Source organism: Ovis canadensis, chromosome 3, assembly GCF_042477335.2.
Source record: "Ovis canadensis isolate MfBH-ARS-UI-01 breed Bighorn chromosome 3, ARS-UI_OviCan_v2, whole genome shotgun sequence".
NCBI classification, from domain to species: Eukaryota; Metazoa; Chordata; class Mammalia; order Artiodactyla; family Bovidae; genus Ovis; species Ovis canadensis.
Genome location: NC_091247.1, coordinates 34,030,998 through 34,046,693, shown reverse-complemented (window position 1 = coordinate 34,046,693; position 15,696 = coordinate 34,030,998). Strand labels below are relative to the sequence as shown.

The 15,696-nt window shown below is 44.6% G+C and overlaps 1 protein-coding gene and 1 pseudogene across 1 annotated transcript in view; one reads left to right on the top strand and one right to left on the bottom strand.

Annotated features, from left to right (window-relative positions):
• Positions 1 to 15,696, bottom strand: part of DPYSL5 (dihydropyrimidinase like 5) — an 89,852-nt gene that overhangs the window by 35,661 nt on the left and 38,495 nt on the right. The gene's annotated exons all lie outside the window — the stretch shown is intronic.
• Positions 5,189 to 5,286, top strand: LOC138438441 (U6 spliceosomal RNA; annotated as a pseudogene).

The following is a 15,696-nucleotide window of genomic DNA, read 5'->3' as shown; positions in this document are numbered from 1 at the left end:
AGGCAATCTGGGATAGGATCCCGAGAGGCAACCCCAGAGGAGAGGAGTTAGACAAAGACAAGGCCACGGGGAAGAGAGCCAAGAGGGAGGAGGAACGGCAGGCTGGCATGGGGTTATGGAAGCCAAGAAAACCCTGTCACCAAAGCAAGCATCTTCCTGGCTCACTGGCTTCAAGCAGAGGCGAGCTGCCCTAGAAGTTAAGACACCCTTGCAGGAAACTCAGGCCCCACTCTCAGGGGCGAGCAGACCAGGGTAACTTGCAGATCTCAAGGACAGCGGGCATATCCACTCAGGAAGCCCGATTTAAGCTGGCCTGGCTCCTGCTGCACAGGTAGGCCCTGGGCACACAAAGCACAACCAGATGCAAGCAAGAACAGGCCTGCTGAGAGAAAGTTCCAAGATTCAGCGTGAAATCCCACATCCCCTCCCCCCTTCAGCCCCATTAATAAAGAGCAGACCTGATCGCCACTCTGCAGGGAGCAGCTGGGTCAGGCACCGGTCAGAAGGAGGCTGTGCATTGCTCCCTTTTCCCCTCTGTTGCAAATTCCCGAAGACAAAGAGGTGCTGGCCCTCTCCAGGGCTGGTGGCAGAAGCTCTGGCTGTCTGGAAAGGCTAATTTCCAGCAGAGAAAGATACTTCCTCGGCTCTGGGATTCTCATCCCTGGAGGGGCCCCAGGCAGCAAGAGAGTAATCCCCATCATGGAAACTTTCAGAAGAAACTAGACCCAGAGAAACTCTCATGGAGGGATGCAGACCAAGATTGCAACGTGGCCCCCAAGAAGTGAACAAGGAGAGTCACCTGCACAGCAAAGGCTGCCCTCGCCTAATCTTCACAAACACTGGGTTGGACAGATGTTTCCACCATCTCCGTTTTTGAGAGATGAGACAAGACTGGGATCTAGGTATTTTTCCTCCAAATCTCATACTCTTGGGTAACATGGAGAATAGATCTGATACTAACCAATAGCAACTAAGGGCAGAGCCTCATAGCCTGGAGCGATCCCACTGCATATTCAGGGTCTCCCAGAGGCTATACTTAAAATAGACCAGAAATAGGGAATTATATACATCAGCCATAACATTTTCTCACTTTGTAATTGGGAATACATGAATACCAAATGGTGGGAGAAATGTAAAAACATGCATGGTTTTCATCATGAAACGACACACATTTCCATAGGTAAGACAGGCCCTTTAAACCCTGAAATGAATTGTGTTAATTCCCCAGGCTCAACAGATTCACATGTCCCAGGCACACAGAAGCAGCCCAATAGCACAAGGTGACCTCCTCCCACAGAAGCCATTGGACCCTTGTGGCAGGCAGAACCCGGGCTGAACTCACTTTCAGGAGTGAAATGAACATTTACTGACAGCCTGCTCTGGGCAATGTTCTTAATATTTATTACCTTATTTGGTCCTCAAAATGACTCTATAATGGAAAGCAAGGACTCAGATATCTGTATACCCATGTTCGTAGCAGTATTTTTCATAATAGCCAAAATGCGGAAGCGACCACGTGTCAATCGACAGATGAATGGATAAACAAAATGTGGTATGTACATAAAGTGGAAGTGAATGTTATCCAGCCTCAAAAGAGAAGGGAATCATGACACATGCTACAACATGGTTCAATCTTGAGGACATTATGCTCTGTGAAGCAAGCCATTCACAAATGGGCAAAAACTGCATGATCCCACTTTTATTAAGTTGGAGTAATCAGCTTCATAGAGATAGAAAGTAAAATGGTGTTTTCCAGGGGCTGGGAGGAGTGGGGAGAATGGAAATTAGTATTTACTGAGGACAGAGTTTCAGTTGGGAACGATGGAAAAGTTCTGGAGATGGATTATTGTGGTGACAACATTGTGAATGTGCTTAATGTCACTGAACTGTACACTTAAAATGGTTAAAATGAGAAATCTTATTTATATGTATCTTGTGTGTGTGCTTAGCCGAGACCGACTCTTTGTGGCCTCATGAACTGTGACCTGCCAGGCTCCTCTGTCCATGGAATTCTCCAGGCAGGAATATTCTGACCCAGGGATCAAACCCGAGTCTTCTGCGTCTCCTGCACTGCAAGCAGATTCTTCATCACTAGCGCCACCAGGGAAGCCCCATATATATATATATAAAATCACAATTAAAATTTAAAAAAACATATGATTCTATAGGGTAGAGCTTACTCTTCTCATTTTATAGATAAGAAAAATGGGGCTCAGAGGAAATCACGCAGCCAGACGGAATGAGTGTCCATCTGTTTCTGGAGTCCCATGTCTCTTTCATACGATACCGCCCCTTCCAGGGCTCAGGATAGCCCTGGCATGACTGCAGGGTTCCCGGGCTCCAAGATTCCTCTGTCAAAGGATGGAGGAAAGCCCAAGTGAAATTGGATCTAACTGCAGTTTAGAAACAGAGGGGTAGGTGGGGCTTGGGCTTGAATTACAAGGACGAAAGCTGAGAATTGTGCCAACATCTAAAATTATGAAACAAGGAGCTCCAGGCGTCTCTCTAATCCAGAATGATTATCTTCACTGCTGAGCACCCGATTTAAATTCATTGTGTTTAATACAAAGCCACAGAACAGAGCAGGCTGTCTCCCGACATGCAGTTACCATGGAGACTGGAGAGGATTCTCAGAGGGAGTTATGTGGCAGAGAGAAAGTGGCTGCCAGCTTCCGAGAAGGCAAGGGGCCTCAGAAAACTGTTCCAAAATAGAGCCGAGAGACGCCTTTTGTAATCCTCCTCCTTAGCAAAGCCCCTTCCGAACCCAAAGGGGCAAAGTTTACAGGCAAGCAGGGCATGACCATCTTTATTAAAAGCCCAGGTTGCCCACAGATGCCGGAGAGGAGCGGTTTATCATCAGTCCAGAAATAAACCACATGTAACCCCACTTGCTCTTCTTCCCTCATCTACTCCAATGTTGGCGAGTCTTCATTTTGGTCCCAAATTTCAGTGATAACAGTGTCAAACTGCTGAGGGAGGCTGCCCAGTGGCCACCCTGGTCACTGATGTTGGGGAATGTGGGCCAGAGTCAAGGCTGGGGCGGTACCAAGGCCCATGCCTGTACTTAAAAACTTTCACAGTATTTCACTCTCTGAGACTCAGCTACCCTACCTGGAAAAGAAGGAAAAGAAGGCCTGCCTGTGGGAGACTTTAAAAGATCATGAAAAGGGTGTAAGGAATACAGAAGGGCTGAACTGACAACTCAGACCAGTCCTACTGGAGGGGACAGGGCTGGAAGCTAGCTGTAGGTCCCATGGAGAGCCAGGCACTGCCTGGTGCCAGCTGGGGGTCTGGGAGCCCCAAACCCACCAGAGGCTCCACAAGCTCCATTCTGAACATTGTATTTTCCACACAGCAGGAAAAATAGACTCTTTGATGGGCCTCTAAGTCTGGGACTTAGAGATTCAGAGCTTGACTGCTTGGCCCAATATGTGCTCTAGTTATCTTAAGCATGGCAGGACACTTCCCTGGTGGTCCAGGGGTTAAGACTCCGTGCTTCCAATGCAGGGGGTGTGGGTTCAATCCTTGGTTGGGGAACAAAGATCCCACGGGCTGCACAGTGCAGCCAAAAAATAATGAAAAATAAAATAAAATGCAGCTTCTTAAGACTGGCAAAGTGAGAGTCAGGGCAGCACACCAGGAAAGGGCTACAGCCTAGGCCTGGCGATAAAAAGGGTACCAAACAGAAAGGAAACCTGACAGAGGGAAAGCTTGAGAGGGGCAACAGCTAAACGGCTAGAATTTCAGCTCATGGAAGTTTTCCCCTAAGCTAGTCTGTGTCTCTTCTCTGCTGACTCTAAATGTAAGACAAAGAGGGAGCAAGAAGGAGCAGAGCAAACTCTTCCCTATGACATCATCACAATTTATTGTAAAAAAGATCTGGATCTTGTGAAGATAATATATCAAGATCAATATGTAGCCAAGTACCACAGAAGACAACATTGTATGAACCTCATCTAAACCCCCAGCACCCGATTAAGTTTCTTTCAGCACACACACACACACACACACACACACACACACACCACCAATTTTTTTCTCTCCAAATAACTAGAAAATTGTAGAGAAAATTCTTTACTTTTAGCTAACAGAAAGGGATCATGCTAAGGGCTGAAAATGTTTAATGCACTCAGTTTACAGTTCTCTTAAGTTTTTAGTTTACAGCCAGCACTAAAAAAGTTTGCTTCCAAGAAGACAGAATAGCCAAAACAACTTTGAAAAAGAAGGACAGGGACTTCCCTGGGTGGTCCAGTGGCTAAGACTCCACATTCTCAATGCAGAAGACCTGAGGGTTTGGTTGCTGGTTGGGGAAATAGATCCTACATGCCCCAACTAACCGTTCAACTGCTGCAACTAAAAAGATTCCACATGCCACAGAAAGTCTGAGGATCCTGTGTGCTGCAATGAAGACTGGACACAGCCAAATAAATAAATAAATAATTTAAATATTATTAATAATAATTATTATAAAGGGCAATAAAGTAATAAAGCAATAATAATAATAAATGGCCAGTTGGAAAATGTACTACTGGCTTTCAAGACTTGTAAAACTATAATATGTCATATTGGTATAAAGATAGATTAATAGATCAGAAGAACAGAAAAAAGAGTGCTAAAATAGACCCACACATAGATGGTCAACTGATTTTTGACATGGGATGATCTTTTCAACAAATGATGCTGGAAAAATTGGATAGCCATATGTGACAAACTGAATATCATATTTAAAAACTAACTTAAAATGAATCACAGACCTAAATGTAAAAGCTAGTATTATATAACTTCCAAAAAAAAAACATAGAAGAAAATCTTAATGACCTTGGATTTTGCGAAAAAGTTCTCAATTTACAACACAAAAATCAAACTATGAAAGAAAGAATCTATAAACTGACTTCAAAATGAAAAACTTTTGCTCTTCCAATGGCAGTGTTAAGAAAATCAAGAGGAAAGCCTGAGAGAAGACACTTGCAAAAAATATACCCAACAAACGACTTGTAGCTAGAATGTTTAAACAACTCTGACAGCCCAATAAAAAGAAGACAATTATGAGGTGGGAGGTGGGGTGATGGTGGTTCAAGAGGGAGGGGTCATATGTATACCTATGGCTGATTGATGTTAATGTATGGCAGAAACGATCTGTAAAAGAACTATCCTCTAATTAAAGACAAACAAAAAAGGAAGACACATAGTGCTCACTTCAGCAACAGTAAACTTGGAACAATATGGAGATTAGTGTGGTCCCCACACAAGGACGACACACAGACTTGTGAAGCATTCCATGTTTTTTAGTTATAAGGTCAATAAGTACTAGGGTTGTAATACGCAAATATTTGTGCGCAGTCTCTCAGTGGTGTCCGACTCTTTGCAACCCCATGAACTGTAGCCCTCTGTGCTTCTCTGTCCATGGGATTTCCCAGGCAAGAATACTGGAGTGGGTTGCCATTTCCTCCTCCAGGGTATCTTCCTGACCCAAGGATCCAACTCACATCTCTTGCGTCTCCTGCATTAGCAGGTGGATTCTTTACCACTGCATCACCTGGGAAGCCCAGTGATGTAATATATAACATGATAAATATAATTAACACTGCTGAATATTAGAAGTGAAAGCTGTTAAGAGAGTAAATCCTGAGAATTCTCATCACAAGGAAAAAAAAAACCTTTTTCTTTTTCTTTTATTTTGTATTTGTTAACATATGGGATGATGGATATTTACTAAACCTACTGGGAGTCATTACTTCATGCCATATATAAATCAAATCATTATTCTATACGTCTTAAACTCATACCAGTGCTTATACCAAGTATATTTCAATAAAACTAGAAAGAAAAAAATATTTGGGCTTCCCTGGTAGCTCAGACAGTAAAGAATCCACCTGCAATGTGGGAGACCTGGGTTCAACCCCTGAACTGGGAAGATCCCCTGGAGGAGGATATGGCAACTCAAGTATTCTTGCCTGGAGAATCCCTCATGGACAGAAGAGCCTGGTGGGCTAGTGTCCATGGGGTCACAAAGAGTAGGACATGACTGAGCAACTAAGCTCAGAAAGAAAAAAAAATATTTACCTATTCTTTATATTTCATTAAAAAAAGACCCAATGACTCAAAACATAGGGAAAAGACGCAAATGCTTCACCAAAGACAGAGGGTAAACAAGCATGTGTAGAGACATCCAACACTAGGGAAATGCAGTTTAAAACTACAGTGAACTACGGCTGATACATCTGTTAGAACGGCTAAAACAAGAAGGCTGACCATAACTAAGTGATGACAAAATGTGGAAGGAGCAGAAAATGTCACAAGCACTTTAGAAACCAGTTTGGCAATTCTTAAAAAGCTAAATGTGTACTGACGGTATATTCTAGGCATCCCACTTTTAGGTAATTACACAAGGAACAGTAAGCATATGTCGACACAAACATATGGATACAGATATTCACAGTAGCTTTCTTTATCTGTAATAGCCAAAAACTTAATAATGCTAAGTCAAAGAAACCAGACCAAAATACATACTGTAGTATTCCATTTATATGTAAATATTAAAAACGCAAATTAATCTATAGTGACAAAAAACAGATCAGTAGTTACTTGGAGCACAAAAGGATTATGAAACACAAAGAAACTTTTGGAGGGTGATGGATATGTTTGTTATATTAATAGTGATGGCTTTACAGTATATACATATGTCAAAGCATATCAAAGTATACATTTTTAAAATGTGTGGGGACTTCCTTGGTGGTCCAGTGGTTAAGACTCTGAGCTTCCAATGCAGGGGGAATGGGTTCTGTCCCTGGTTGGGGAAATAAGATCCCACACGCCTCGAGGCACGGCCAAAAACACAAATGAGACTTACTATATGCCAACTATACCTTAATCAAGTTGTTGGAGAAAAAAGCGTTAAACACTTTAAAAAAAATTTTTTTTAAGAACTTTTCTATCAGATATTTTTAAGTGGGAAAGGAATCAAGGTATATTCTCCACTAGTTCTCTGTAAAAATTTTATTTATTTATTTATTCATGGCTGTGCTGGGTATTCGTCGCTGGGTGGGCTTTTCTCTAGCTGCAGTGAGCAGGCGCTTTGCATAGTTGCAGTGCGAGGGCTTCTCATCGGTGGCTTCTCTTGTTGTGGAGCACGGGCTCCAGGGCACATGGGTTTCAGTAGCTGCGGCACGTGGGCTTAGCAGTTATGACTTCCAAGCGCTAGAGCACAAGCTCAATAGTTGTGGCCAGTAAGCTTAGTTGCCCTGTGGTACGTGGGATCTTCTTGGATAGGGAATGGAATCTGTGTCTCCTTTTTTTTTCTTTAAAGTGGCTTCCTGGGTTACCCAATCATGATCTTCTTCATTCTATACATACTCTTCCCAAGAACAAAGTTCACCAATGTATATCAAGTTTAATTTTATTTTTAAATATTGAGACCACTGTAGAGAGTTTAAATTGAAAGCAGAAAGTTATTCATAGATTAGAGGATGAATTCACTAATCTGCAATGGCACTTTCAACTCTAAAAGTGTGTACGAGTGAGTTCATGTGTGTGTGTGTGTGAGAGTGACTGAGTGTGATACTGTGTGAGAGTATGTGCGAGTGTCCAAGTGTGTGTGTCTATAGTGTAAGAGATAAACATTGGTAAGTAAGAAAGTTCTTAACTATAGTTGGCCTACAGCTTTATCCTCATATAGTCACAAAATTAGGGATCTTAGTCCTTAGCTCCTAAATTTTAATTAACAAGAAATAAAAAAAGGATCTGAAGGAGAGAAAAATGTATTGGTGGCAGGGATAGGCTTAGGGGAAAATGAGGCAGAAACAACCAAGGGGAAAAATGTGGTGTCTACACACACTTCTACCTGCCAATGGACCTTTCGAAGACATGTACCTGACCTTCAACATAGGCATATGGTGACTTCAGACTGGAGGCAACCTCAGTGAGAGTTGGGAGAAGAGATATTTCCTACTGAGATTTTTGAACCATTCTATAAGACCCTATTGAAATATTTCTTAAAATATTAAAAAAAATATGCAAGCTTTAAGAAAAAAGGAAGAAGAAAAAGACAGCATTCATGTACTATAGCATCACCAAAATATACATACAATACACGATGTTATTTTTCTTGATCTTTTTTTAAACCCCAGAGGATGAGAGTATAAAAGCAGAACCTTATGAGGTATGAAAGGTTTCCAAGATGTGTGGGTTTAATCACAAAGGATACATTTATCTTTATTCTTGAACCAAAAGTTTTAAAAAGCAACAATATCTCTGTATAGATCAGTTCTTTGCAAATACTCTTATTCTAGGAATTGAGGAGCTGCTTGGTCACCATAGGAGATTTCTTCCCCAACTAGATGTAAAAATGTGTAAGAAACGATAGATCTCCTCTCCCACATTTGTCCTAAGAAGGGTCACCTGGCCTACGTGTTGGCCTGCCGGTTAATGTAGATGTTAGAATGAAAGTCGTCAGCTAATTTTCCTAACAGGAGATATCTGATTGGAAGCTGGACATCTTTAAATAGCGTCTGCTGCCTGCTGAGTTTATGACTAGCTGTCTCTGTTTCTAAGAGAAAGAAAGGAGAGAGACAATGATCTGAAAGTCATCACCAGTACTATATAGGCTGCATTTGAAATCTGCAACAGAGTCAACCCTGACTATAGAGATGGAAACCAGTTTTTCTTAGGTTCCTAGTTGATGTCTAACAGCTCCTGAGGAGACTGTACAAATGGATTTTCCAGGGGTTGGTCCTCAATCGGCAGAATCTATTTAACAAACAGTCATATAGTGCTTAGTAAGCACCAAGTACTATCTTTTAAATATATTTTTTATTCTGTTCATTCTTTATTTTTGGCCAGGCAGCTTGTGTGATCTCAGTTCCCCGACCAAGGACTGAATCCAGGCCATGGCAGTGAAAGCACTGAGTCCTAAACACTGGACCACCAGGGAACTATGAAGCACTATTTTAAACTTTTTACCAGTAGTAACACCCATAAAGTATTATCATAATCTCCACTTTCCAGGAAACAGAGACACAGAGAGATTAACTTGTCCAAATCACACAGCCAGTAAATATGGAGCTGAAATTCAAACTCAGACTCCGGTGTGTCTATCAGTCTGTGCTCACAGCTGCCACTCTATGCTGACATTCATCTATTTCTTGAGCATCTACTCCATGTTTAAAGCTAAATGAGCCTGTGATGAGTCACAAGTTAGATATAAATTGTGGTCTTTGCCCCTCAAAGTTTTCAAATCAGTTAAGAGACAAACATTACACGGGAAGCAATTAGAAAGCCCCAGAATAACCCATTATTTCAGCTGGGGAAAAAAAAAGTGGATTCCTGGAGCTGAATTAGCTGGAGGAAAGACATGACATGAGCTTGGTAGGTGGTGAAGGTCTTCTGTGGATGGGTGGGAATGGGCGGCAGCAGGGAGCATGGGATGTCCATAGAGGAGGGGGCTGAGAAAACCCCTTTCCTGGTGAATGGGCATGTGTTGGGAGTGAGGACTGAATGGAGAGGAAGGTCAGATGGGGAAGCCGTCCAGGGTGAAGATCCAGGATTCCAGACTAGATAGCAGGGAGTCACTGCAAGCTCTTGAGCAGGACATGACACTGTTGGTTAAACCGGGCACACAGGCAGCATGGGCACTACATGGACAGCAGAACAGTCTCACTGCAAAGCCCAAGTGGCTGGATCAACTAACCCAAGAGACCACAGAGAGCCAGGGCCAGGCCTAGGGTGAAAGCAGGTAGTCACAGCCTGGGGACGGACATTGATCGTGCATGTCCGCTGCGCCAGAGACCGGGTGAGCTGTTCTCCATGCATCATCTTGTTTAATCCTCACAGTGACTGTTTGCAGATGGTAAAAACAGTCAGCTCTAAGGCACTGGCATCAATGTTACTCCTCGACGGACAGTGGCGTGTTAATAAAGCCACCATCTCAGAGAGGCAGAAATCTCACTCCACGGTCTGCATCAGTTCTGTGATGCCTTTATTTGGTCCAGGCAAGTTTGGAGCCATACACTGTCGAGTTAACTATTTGCATGCAGCCCACAGAGAGGTCCTAGGCTGTCTGAAAGGGGTGACTGACTAGATCTGGGGTTTCGGGAGCCCCTGATTGATAGGGTAAAAAGGGCCTCAGACTAAGAAACTTACATTCTGGTCCAACTACATCTGGGACTTGGGGCCACTCCTTCACTCTCTCTCCCTACAATAGCAGGGTGGGAGACTTCTAAGATTTCTAAGATAGATTTCTAAGGTCTCTCCAGCTTTTTAGAGGAATGAAGTGAACTCGGGAACATCAATTAATAAGCGAGACCGTATCAGTCTGGATCTCAATAAGCAGAAAGTATTACTGCAAAGCTAAAAGACTGGAAAGACATTTTAGCTAGAATTAAACAGAAATGGACAGAATACTGGAGTCAAGAAGAAAGGAAGTGAGCAGCATTTACAGGTTTAATTCCAAAGGAGCAAGCTTCAGTGGCATAATAGTAAAAACAGTCTGCCCAGTGGATAAATGGGCTGCTTGGTAAGAATGTTGGCAGGCTGGATGCCAAAGGGAATTTATTCATGTCCTAGTGTGTTGTATCTCAGGACTCTGACAGGTTTAGTCCTCTGCAGTGGGAGAAGGGGAGAGGGTCAGGACCCTCCACTGGGGGCGGGACGAGAGAGGCCATTCTAGCCTGTGCCACTGAACATCCGCTAGGCTGAGTCCATGCTGGCCAAGCACTCGACCAGTTAGGACTTGGCTCCCCTTGTGGTTTGACTACAAGAATAGATATCCTGCTGCTGCAGATTTTGAGTTTGTGGGAGGCAGTCTCTGTGACCAGATGGCTCTGGCACAGACAAGAGGGAGATTCTGGGTCCTCAAAGAAAAGGGACAGGCCCAGCTGGACTTCCAGTGACAATATTTGACCATGGCCAGCTCCCAGCTCACCGATGCTGCCTCCTGGGGTACAGATAGGAGGGCAGAACGCAGCCCAAGTGTTAACACACTTGCTAACACACACTTAGCAAGTACAGGGGTTCTAGGCCCCAAGCTAGGGTTTGGGAGCCTAATCATGGGACCCCTATAATGTAACTAGAAGGAGAGAAACAAATAAATAATACTGGGAAGGGTGAGGCGAAGCAGGCCCAAGCTTTCCATGGTGATTCAGGTATCAGCCTGACACATAAGGTGAGGGTGAGATGGGCAACAGGGCTAATAGCCAGGACAACATGCCATTCAAAACAGCTGAGAAAGTTCCTTAATAATCCACACGCTAGTGTTAGAATCATCAAAAGCGCTTCAAAAAACATACTGATGGGGGAGAGGCAGACCCAAAGACGTTGACTTCATTAGTCTGGGTTGGAGGGTGGGGGGCAGCAGAGGGGAGGGGCCTTGACATATATTTTTAAAAAATTCCCCGAGTAGGTTTACTGTAATTTGCTTCCAAAGGTTAAAAACCATTGGCCTGGACAGTGGTTCTTAATATATCTTTGGAGGAGTGGGAGGCAGAAAAGGCATCCAGGAAGCTTTTTCCCATTGTCCATGGCTGCCCCCTTTATCACCGTCTCAGTGAAGGGGCTGTGCCTGTAGTTGAAAAAGCCTGATTCTGATATTCCCACCGGACCATGGAGAGCCATTGGTGGGGTGGAGCCCAATGGCCTGCATTAACACTCTTCTTATGTAATATTAGATTCATACAAAAGAGTAAATATAATGCATAAGTAGGCTAAGCAGAATAATAATAAAAAGACCCCCATGACCCAAGTGAAATCCTATACCTTTGTTAACACAATTGGTGTCACTGGCTCTCCTCCCTCCCCTCCTGTCCCAGGCTCCCCAAGGAGATAACGTCCTTCTTCAATGGGGGCATTTTTAACAAGCAGGGGGTCCTGGGCCTCTGAGAGGGCGGGCCTTCAGGTTGGGAGGGTGTGGAGGAGGCGGACAGGAGGATCAAGAGGATCAAGTGACCGGGCTGTGAGAAAGGGGGGGGCGGGCAGAGGCCGGGGAGCCAGGCAGAGCCTGCCACAGCCTCTAACAGAAGCAGAGGCGGGCAAAGCATTTGTTAAAGAAGTGCTAGAGAAATCCCTTTAGACCTAGTACAATGGAGTCCCAGATGCTCGCAGAAAAGCCAGTCTTTCAACTGTTTTGTTTTCCCAGCCCTGGCTGCTGCCGCCAAATTGACAAGCATGCAATAGCTCAGGGGGTGCAGAGTTCAAGGCCCTGCGGATCTGTTGGACAAGAACAAAAAGGTGCAACTTGATCTCTCTTTCTCTATAGGCTAATCACACAGGAGAGCTTTTCCTTGGGGTTATTATTCTATTATAAACCCAGCTGCTTATAGCAAATCAACTGCTACCTCTCTTAGAAGGTACGAAGTAGGTCAGCGATGATCTACCTGGGTGCACAGGCTTGGCTTGAGTGACACAGGCTGTATGAATAATTAAACCCACACATCCCGAAGATCAGCATTGCCTCTGAGAGCGTTTCTTGCCCTAGGAGACTGTTGGGAATTAGAGGTAAGAGGAAGCCAAAAAATCCAGCTGCAGGTGTACCAAAAGGGAGGAGCAATCCAAGAGCGGAGGGGAGTGAGGACCAGGGCAGGAAGCCAGTCTTAGGAGGCTGGGATGTCTAAGGAAGGACTCTGGCCAGGGTCTCCTGAAGGGGTCTGGGGAGGACTGGGTCAGGGGCTGTGTTTGTGAAACAGACACTTAATACTAGCTGGGGCACAAGGAGAAACATGCAAAAAGTCCGATCTTGCTTAGGGGGTGGTTATTACAAAGGCCCAGTTTAGGTGACACAAGCAGTCAGACTGGCTGGGGGTCTACGGGCCTTACATTTCCTATAACTAGCACCTGACATGGATTGGGGGTGCCTGAACCTGCAGGAACAGGGAGAAGCAGGACCTTTAAATCTCACAGGGGCTTTTATATGTTTTTCCAGAGGCAGCTGCTTCCATGGATGAGAAGCTTGGAAAAGATCAAAAGTTACCCACCGCCTTGTGCAAAGATGCACATGCAAAGGTCTTCACCGGCCATAAAGAGCTGCAGGCTCTCAGAGGAAAACTCGTCACTCCTGGCTAATGAGGCCCTGGCAAATGACAACGAGGAAAAGAAGACAAAGAAGGCCAGCCTGCCCTCCCAGAGGCTGGTAGGCAGCACAGTGACAGCAGGGCATCTGACTCTGGAATAAAGATTTCTCAAGGAGGGGGAGGGGGGATACCAGCAAGCTACAATTTTGGAGCAAGGCAGCACCCTGCACACAATTTTTGGTACACACTGCAGTATAGACCCTAGCAAGGATTGGTGTGGTAATCAGAGTTATACTGACGATAAGTACTGGGGCCTCTCTTAGAATCCTGCTGGGAGTATCAGTTGTTCCAACCAGATTGGAAAGTGATTTGGCAGCATCTTCTAAAGCTAAACATGCGTGTCTTCTGTGACCCGGTACTCTCAACCCCCAGAAACATGCCCAGCAGAAATGTACACACGTTTGCTAAATGACATGTACACAACATTCACAGCCACAGCATTTGTAATAGCCCTGAACTAATGACCTTGTTGATGGTGGAATGGCTGGGTACTACATGGGCTTTTGTACAGTGGGACGCTAGTAAGCAATGAAAGTGGAGTAAGCATGATGTGCAAAAACATGGGTGAATTTCACAAAAATAATACTGAGCAAAGGAAGTCAACACAAGGGGACAGACTGCCTGAGTTCATTTACATAAAGCACAGTCAAAACCAACCTATGGTGAATATACAGAAAACCACTGACATCTGCAATTTAAAAAGGTGAATTGTATGGTATGCGTATCTCAATTAAGCTGTTATTTACAAAACAAAAAGCCTATGGTATTAGAAGTCAGGATAGTGGTTCTCCTTGGTGAGGAGTAGTGACTGGGGAGGGGACACAAGGGGGAATTCTGGGTGCTGGCAATGTTTGGTTTCTTGATTTGGGTGCTGGTCACAAGGGTGTGTTCAGTGTGACAATTCTTCGTACTTAGAATCTGTGTACTTCTCTGTATGTGTTCAATAAAAATAATCAGCGGGCTTTCTGGTGGTCCAGTGGTTAAGAACCTGCCTGCCAATGCAGGGGATATGAGTTCGATCCCTGGTCCACGAGGATTCCACACGCTGCAGGGCAGCTAAGCCCATGCACCACAGCTACTGAGCCCACGTGCCATAACTCCTGAAGGCTGTGCACCTAGAGCCCATGCTCCACAACAAGGGAAGCCACCGCAATGAGAAGCCTGGGCACCATAGCTGGAGAGTAGCCCCCGCTCGCTGAAACAGAGAAAGCCTGCACACAGCAACAAAGACTCAGTGCAGGGAAAAAAAAAAAAAAATTAAAAAAAAAATTAAAAATTAACCACAAACAAAGCAGGCCTGGCCTGGCAGGGCTCAAGTGCATCGACATGGTGAGCTGAAAGTGCTCATTCACTTCAGAAAGGCCCTGTCTGCCACCTGCTAGTGTATATGAGGATGGGGCTCCCCATTTCATGAGTGAGGCATCACCTGCATGGCCTCAGAGTAATTCTCAGAGGAGAAACTAGGGAGGGTTCACAAAACACCTCTCTTCCCCAGGCTTGGCTCCAGTGGGCAGCTGTGGCCTGGGATATCATCCTCTCCTCAGCACAGGCTGGGCTATGGCCACTGTGACTCTTCACAGCTCAGCCTTCAGGGGTCTGATCTGCTGCTGCAGGACTGGGAAGGAGGCATATCTTCAGGGAGAGCTTCAGGGCCACTTGCTTGAGGTGGGCTAGCCTGTAATGTTGCAACTCCAAGGCCAGCCTCTGCCTGCCCCAACCTGGCTCTTCAGGGTGGGTTTGGGGAGCACCAGCAGGAGAAGCACTGAAGCCCCCAGGAATATGGATCCCAGAGAGAGCACTGAGCATGGGAGAGGGGCTCCCTGAGGACCCCAGAGAGAACAGAAGAGAGATTTTAGGGCACAGGGCCACTGGGGATTTGCAGCAGTGGGCCAAAGTAGGACATAGGACTGTGGCCACTGGGCCAGTGGCCAGTGGACTCCTTTTATCCAGCGAACATTAGAGGCTAAATCCTTTATAGATCAGATTGTACAAAGGGCTGATGCCGAGGCCAGGGACTTCTGGGCCTTGAGATTCTGATTCAATTCTGCATTTGAAAAAAATCTTCATAGATGAATCTGATGCACAGTTGGATGTAGAGACCCACATGAATAAATATCAATCACTTATTCATTCAACAAACATTTACTGGTCAGCTACTCTAATTCTAGGTCAGGGTCAGGCTCTAGAAACACAGAAGAATACGGTCAGGCCTTGCCCTTAAGGAGCCCATAGTCTGAGCTTCAGAAAGAAGCCTGCCTGTGACAGATAATTACAATGCAGAGATGACAGCAATGACAGGATTCTGGAGCACAGACTAATGGTGAAAAAAACCTATTTGTGATGCTTTTGAGAAAATGTAATTTCGTCCTGATTCATTTGTTTCACAGGTCTGAATTTTTGTATTTTGCATTGAAGCAGCTCAAGCCCAACTCAGTAATTCTTGAATATTGTCCATGATAATTCACTCTGGAAAGAGGGCCCACCACCAGTGGTTTTCAAGCTGTTTTTAAAAACAAGTTAAGAAAAATAAGCAAAGATAGCTAACTATGTCTGTTTCATAATTTCTACCATTAAAATAATCTAGAAGAAGCATATTGATTTTTCACAACTTGGGGGAAATTAATTTAGCTTGTCATAC